Source organism: Mesoplodon densirostris, chromosome 12, assembly GCF_025265405.1.
Source record: "Mesoplodon densirostris isolate mMesDen1 chromosome 12, mMesDen1 primary haplotype, whole genome shotgun sequence".
In the NCBI taxonomy this organism is placed as follows: Eukaryota; Metazoa; Chordata; class Mammalia; order Artiodactyla; family Ziphiidae; genus Mesoplodon; species Mesoplodon densirostris.
Genome location: NC_082672.1, coordinates 65,232,265 through 65,240,266, shown reverse-complemented (window position 1 = coordinate 65,240,266; position 8,002 = coordinate 65,232,265). Strand labels below are relative to the sequence as shown.

General features: G+C 35.8%; 1 pseudogene; it reads left to right on the top strand.

Annotated features, from left to right (window-relative positions):
* The first annotated feature begins 6,510 nt into the window (after positions 1 to 6,510).
* Positions 6,511 to 6,602, top strand: LOC132500437 (U2 spliceosomal RNA; annotated as a pseudogene).
* Positions 6,603 to 8,002: the final 1,400 nt, after the last annotated feature.

The window sequence follows — 8,002 nt, the reverse complement described above, 5'->3', positions numbered from 1 at the left end:
ACCAATATCTTCAGTGCATTAAAAGCACTCTGAAGAACAGGGCATTTTTTCAAGGGTGGAATTTAATCTTTATTTACAGGACACTGCAAGATATAAAATTTCACACAGAAATAAGAAACCCACTGAGAAGAGAGGCTTCATACAGGATGTACAGTTTGGAACTGTTAAAGTAAAGTATCATTGTAAAAAATGCTACAATAAGAAACCACATTTTTAAAAGGTTCTTAGTAGAGAAACAGTAAGATGCAGTATGTGCGTCAAATGAGGAAAGTTTTGTTGCTAAGAACAGCCATACATTTGGAATTTAGAAAGTTAGGAGAGAGCCTGCTTTGGTTTGATAAAGGTTTAAAAAAGATATTTTTCTGAAAATTTAGGATAGCAAACTAAGATATAAGAAACATCATAGCACTCTGAGTCATCATAATTTATCTCTTCATTAAAGCTTTATTATTATTTTTATCGTAATTTATTTAGGAATAGTTTCATGTTAGACATATTGGTGTGAAAAGGTTGTACTAGTTAATGGAAGCTTAACTAGTTAATTAACCTAATTTCATATACACCCATACATATACATAACATACAGTTCTAAGAGCTTTGAAATATCTATTCTCCTTGATTAATTTGCTTGTCTTCTTTTTTCTTACATGCTTATCACCAAGTATCATGTTCTACAAGTAAACAAGAACCAATGTAATTCTTCTGTTATCATGGATAAATATCTTGCATGAGAAACTTAAAGAATTCAATGATTATCCAAGTTACTACCTAACATTAAAAATGTGATGAATTTTATAGAACCATTATTAAGCTGACATAGTTCCAGCATAACAAATAAGTCCAAGATATGCAGTCATCCTCACATCCTCATGAGCTGAACATTAACTATAACTGCTCCCAACTGGGAATCTTTAAATGACTGTGGCTCCTACTCACGGTAGAATGAAAATGATAAAACATTTTTTGTTTTTTGAATCATAAACTAGTATGACAAAATATGGTGCAGTGTTTAGTTTGGTTTTTAGTCCGCTAGTCTGTCAGAGGCTAATCATGTTTAAAAATCATGGGCTTCCCTGTTGGCGCAGTGGTTGAGAGTCCGCCTGCAGATGCAGGGGATATGGGTTCGTGCCCCGGTCCGGGAAGATCCTACATGCCGCGGAGCTGCTAGGCCTGTAAGCCATGGCCACTGAGCCTGTGCGTCCAGAGCCTGTGCTCCGCAATGGGAGAGGCCACAACAATGAGAGGCCCGCGTACCAAAAAAAAAAAAAAAAAAATCATTATTTAACTTTTGCCTAATGGTCTCAAGTCTTAGAGTGCTTCACATAATATGTTCAGTCAAACTCTAAATCCAGGGCTTCCCTGGTGGCACAGTGGTTGAGAATCTGCCTGCTAATGCAGGGGACACAGGTTTGAGCCCTGGTCTGGGAGGATCCCACATGCCGCGGAGCAACTGGACCCATGAGCCGCAACTACTGAGCCTGCGCATCTGGAGCCTGTGCTCCGCAACAAGAGAGACCACGATAGTGAGAGGCCCGCGCACCATGATGAAGAGTGGCCCCCGCTTGCCACAACTAGAGAAAGCCCTCGCACAGAAACGAAGACCCAACACAGCAAAAATAAATGAATTAATTAATAAACTCCTACCCCCAAAATCTTAAAAAAAAATCTAAACCCAATTACAGTAGTTCATCTAACTAAAATAGAGCAGGGGAAAGGTCTTTGAGTTAATATCACTCTTTGCAGTGGTAAACACATACATGACTAATGCATATTTTAATTAACAACTGTGAGCATTATTTAACCAATATAACAAATCAAACATAACTTTTAAGATGGGACAAGATTAATCAAGCTTTGGAAACTTTTCAGAAGATCAGTCCTGTAAGCAATTTGGCATATTCTTATTGGAGAGAAGACAGTGCTTTAATTTTTTAAATGACATTATTAGAAAGCCAGTTTTTTCCTTAATTCATTGCATTTGGATTTCCATATAAAAATCATGGAATGCAAAACTAAAGCAACTTTTTAAAACAAATAACAATGCTTTCATCATTACTTTGCTCACAGCAGAACTTTAAAAACAAAACAAAACAAAACAAAAAACCCTATTTTAAAAATTCTTAGGAAGCAAACCAAAATTCACATAATCTAAAATGTCAGTGTGGTTTGAACTTAAAAATTGGGCTAATGTGTATTAAGGAATTTAAAATATTTTCCAGGAAAAATATTTTAAATTTTTAGTCACTGAGTAGCTTTTTGACTACTGTCATAAAGATGCAGGGTCTTCCCTACAACCTAAGTAAATACACAAGATAGTGTAAAATCCTTTCCTTATCCCCGCCTTCCTTTATCACTACCCAGATATTGCTGAAGGATGATGGTGATGCAAAGTTAACAACTCACATAATAATGGTTATTTCCTATGACATGTTCTACATTTACTTTATAACATCTATCTCCCAATCAACATTTTTTTCCCTGAAACATATGCCCCCAAAACATATGCCCCCAGCCCTTCTCCATAACCATCTTTTCCCAGTGATATGTGACAATATTAAGCCAAGTTATACATACTGGGGCTAATTATAAATTCAATCTACTGAAAGTGAAATTTAGCCTTGATTTACCTGCAAGACTACGAGGTTAAAAAGAAAAGTTGAGCATTCAAACAGCAGAATTTTAAATATGCCAATATGGCTCTCAGCAATAAAGTTTTTGTTGCTTTGATGCATTTGGAGACACAGAGCAAATAGGGTTCCAGATCAAATGCTCTTTGTGGATAAATGATTAGATATTGTAAGTAGCATAAGGAATAGTTAAAGGAAAGGTTGCTAACATAGAAGGGTTTTCACTTCCCCAAGGCTCCTAAAGAAAGAAAAAGAGCTTCAGATAATCCTTGAAACCACGGGAGCCTCTCTTTCACTGCCCAGCTCAGAATTCAATTTACTTGCTTGTTTTTCAGTTGGGTTAAGTCAGAAAAAAAAGACAGATAGATGTGTTTTCAGTGTCAGTGTAATACATTTACCTGATCTAAGGGAAAATTCAAAATTGATTTTCACCATGTTTTTGAAGTCAGATAAATTTTCCACATTCTAGAATTCATGAAGAAGTCAAGTCATTGATTGCTGTTAAAGTTAAACAGGTGAGTAGCCTGCTTCAGAGATTAGAACAAAGTCCCTTCTTTTTACTAGGACCCAACTGCATTTCTTGTTTCAGCCTATTAGTTTGAAAGCACTTGAAAATTATTCCATACTTGTAAACTTCATGATCTTCATCATCTAAGATTCATCATAGGTGTCTAAAAGATAAGAGAAAAATCAAGCTTGCTTTGAAAGTACCGGCAAAGCTGTTCTCATGCTATATCAACTCATTTAGTCTAGCCTTTATCAAAATTTTTAAAGGAAATTAAAAAAAATGAATATTCCAAGTTTGTATATTGCCATTTTAAGACTTTAACTATCCTTTCCCTAGTTACTTTAGAAAATATAAGTAGCTCATGTAGACACCTAGAGTACCACTGATGGTGTTGAACTGTCTATACTCTACTGCCAAGGTCTCTATGGTTTCATTATCCCAAGCTGACATGATGCTTCTTAATGTCAGAGCCAATTTATGCATGAGAGATAAAACTCTCTCTCTTTTTTTTTTTCTGCTGGCTAAAACTCATCATATATTATTTCCTTGTGTATTTTTGCTTTTTGGTTATGTGCTTCTATTTCATGTAACACCTTCTACCGAAATAACTTGAGAATTTTGTGAAGGCAAGTTTCTGCAAACAAGATTTGCATTTGTTTCTTAAGTCCACTGGTAGCATCAGTCAGCAGGAACAACTAGTTCTTTTTTTTTTTTAATATTGTTGTATAGATGGTTAACAATGCTGTGTTAGCTTCAGGTGTACAGCAAAGTGGTTCAGTTATACATATACATGTATCTAGTTCTAAGCTAAATTAAAAGATTTTCAATGTGGAGTCATACGAATAGAGGTTAGAGGTCATGTTAAGGTTATTTGAGTTTTGGTATTGATAAGGGAGAGCTCTTTTTGTTGCAACTCATTTCTAAGGTTTTAATAAGCAATCTTCTGTTTCATGCTTTTGGAAAGTAAGTTTGGGCAAGTTTACTCTTACATTGGTTATGATGCCATTCTGACTCTGAGATTTATGCAAATACTTCTTCAGTTGGACTCCATAACTTTGCCCATTTTGGACTTTGAATTCTATACCTCATTTTCCATATATGACCAGAAAAATAAAAGCTCAAGTTCACCTGTTTGGCTCCTAACAAAAAATTCATATTTAGTAGTTGTTTACCACTTCAGGGTACTAAATTCACTAAATTTTGGCCTCTCAAAATTCTTTGACTTCTGGTCAGCCGTTGATGCATCTAAAACAATTAAAATTTTTGTCAGTAGATTTAGATATTTTCAAGGAAAGATTTTAGTGATGCTATCTTGCCTGACCCACTGCTAGAAATAAAGATTAATATGTAATTCTTTATGACCTGCTAAAAATAATTAAATTAATAAATAATGATAAAATTTAACAATGAATATTCATTTATTGCATATATTCAATATACCTGGTCTATACCAGGTCCTTTATATATAGCATCTCAATAAATGCCACTACCACAAAGTGAAGTAAGTCAGAAAGAGAAAAACAAATACCGTATGCTAACACATATATATGGAATCTAAAAAAAAAAAAGGTTCTGAAGAACCTAGGGGCAGGACAGGAATAAAGACGCAGATGTAGAGAATGGACTTGAGGACACGGGGAGGGGGAAGGGTAAGCTGCGACAAAGTGAGAGAATAGCCTTGACATATATACACTACCAAACGTAAAATAGATAGCCAGTGGGAAGCAGCCGCATAGCACAGGGAGATCAGCTTGGTGCTTTGTGACCACCTAGAGGGGTGGGATAGGGAGGGTGGGAGGGAGGTGCAAGAGGGAGGGGATATGGGGCTATGTGTATACATATAGCTGCTTCACTTTGTTATACAGCAGCCACTAACCCAACAATGTAAAGCAATTATACTCCAATAAAGATGTTTAAAAAATAAAATAAAATGGGCTTCCCTGGTGGCGCAGTGGTTGAGAGTCCGCCTGCCGATGCAGGGGACTAGGGTTCGTGCCCCGATCTCGGAAGATCCCACATGCCGCGGAGCGGCTGGGCCCGCGAGCCATGGCCGCGGAGCCTGTGTGTCCGGAGCCTGTGCTCCGCAACGGGAGAGGCCACAGCAGTGAGAGGCCCGCGTACAGCAAAAAAAAAAACAAAACAAAACAAAAAAAAAAAAAAACAAAAAAAAAAAAAAATAAAATAAAATAAAAAAATAAATGCCACTACTAATCTACCAACATTAGAAGAGGGTATTTATGAGGATTCTCAGCTCTGAAAGGTATGTAATAAAATGGTGAATATCACACAGACTGCAAATAGTGAAGTCTGCCTAGAAGATGACTTCAAAAAATGGAACTATAACTGAAGATTTATTCTTTTGGAAATGATTTATGTTTTCAAGAATATTGTTAAATATTTTCTAGGAAATATGAATTTATAAGCCATCAAGAAAGAGCATAGGCCAATTTTAGATGGACAATGAGCACCTTTCACTTTCATGCTGCTGTCCAATTGTTGTCCTAATCACTACTAAGCAATTTATGACCCCAGAAATCCAATCACATTTCATTTTGCATCAGTCAACATGACAAGTCTATTATACCCCAAGAAGTAACTCCTCAAATCTTGTTTCCCAAAACAAATTGTAGTGAACATTCATTCATCAGTGATACCAAACTATTATACAATTCTAGGAAACTAGTTACCAAATGATGTTTCAAAGAAAAAATTAAAATAAAGTGAATAACAAGTAAAAAATAAAATTCATAATCAGTTTTATAAAAATATTTTTAAATGTCAAAGCAAAATTTCATATACTTTGCAATAATTTACTATTATTCTTTATGAAGATAAATTGCCTGACATCATAGAAATAATTTAATTGGTCCTCATTACTTATCTGAAGTATACTGTCAACAGACCCAGAAATTCAAAAAAACTGATAACCCCTTCAGAAAAAAAGCTATTGAAGTACAAAACTCTATTTCATAAAAGACATACCCTTCATTCAGAAATTGAATGCTTTTATTTTAAAACTCAAAAACATCCACTGAGGACTTCCCTGGTGGTGCAGTGGTTGAGAGTCCGCCTGCCGATGCAGGGGACACGGGTTCGTGCCCTGGTCTGGGAAGATCCCACATGCCATGGAGCGGCTGGGCCCGTGAGCCGTAGCCGCTAAGCCTGCGTGTCCGGAGCCTGTGCTCCGCAACGGGAGAGGCCACAACAGTGAGAGGCCCACGTACTGAAAAAAAAAAAAAATCCACTGAAACTCTCACTGGAAGCATAAAATAAAAACATATTTTTGATAGTCAATAAACAGACAATGTTTAAAAATCAGGGACGAGAAGTGGTGAATTTTAAGGAAGGAACAAAACACCTTAATATTCCCTGGATATTACTTCTAGTCCTTTTGGCTAAGGTCAAGTTTAGTATCTGTTCTTATCAGTTTAATATTCCCTGAATATATCAGTAAAAAAAAAAAAAAAAAAAAAAAAAAAAAAAAAAAAAGTTCCCTGTCACATCTTAAGTCACTACGAATCATTTTAAATGAGAATTTATAAATGGTTAAATTCCATTTAAATGAAAAATTCACAAAGAATATTATTATTGATCTTGAAAAATTAAAACAATATTATTTGTGGCACTGTTGATCTTCTTTAAATATAAGTATATATAAGATAAATACTTAGATTGAAGCTATCATTCAGGTGCTCTGGAAATAACCTTTTTAATTTTGTCTACTTAGCATGCCTGTCTTTTTTAGATATAGCATCTCATTTCATCTGAGTATTGCTTCTTTTTTCACTCTAAACTTAATCAACAACTTGTCATACAATTTCTCACCAACAACGTTGACTATTAGAAGGTAAAAGTGCAATATCTTTCAACATTCAAAATAATATGATTTTTCTAAATGAAATCCTATACCAACCCAACAATCAATCAAATCTAACCACTTCTCCCCATATCTCCCAATTCCCTACCATCCTTTCTCATTCACACTACTGAGATCTCTTCCTAACTCTTCTACCTGCCACCGTTATAGTTCCTGTCCAGACTGTCCTTCACAAAGGAGCCAGAGTGGTTTTTTTTTTCAGAGTGATATTTTTGAAATACAAATCCAAACATGGCCACCCCCTGCTGTATGTAATCTGATGGCTTCTCATTGTACTTAGAATAAAGAGAAAATTTCCTACCTGCCCTCTATGCTCTGCAATGGTTTGGCGCCAACCTGTCTCCTTTAATCTCAGTCTTTCCCTCCCTCCCTCTCTGCCACAGGTGTGTTGCCCTCACACCCTTAACCTTACCAAGATTTTTCATGCTCCAAGACTTTTATACTATATTATTCAGGGAGCAAACTCTTCAGTTCCTTCTTCTAGTAGTAAATTCATACTTATCCTTCAGTTTCAGCTCAATAACCCCTTTCTCAAAAAAGCCTTCCTCCATCTTATGTATGAGGTAACTCCTCCCCCATCAGACAGCCTAATGGTATTGAGCACCTCATATGTGAGGCTCCTAAACACAGCTGCAATTTTATATTTTTTGGGTAACTAGTTGGGTATTTTTTGATACAATATAATAAGTGCCATGAGAATAAAGGCCTTGTCAACTGTCATATTTCTGATACACAGCAGAATATCTAAATAGACATTTTTCCAAAGAAGACATACAAATGGCCAACTGGTACATGAATAGGTGCTCAACATCACTAATAATTAGGGAAACACAAATCAAAATCACAATAAAGTATCACCTCTCAACTGTTCGAATGGTTATCATTAAAAAGTCTGGAGATAACAAACGTTAATGAGGATAGGGAAAAAAGTGAACCTTTGTGCACTGTTGGTGGGAATGTAAATTGGTGCCGCCACGATTGAAAACATTA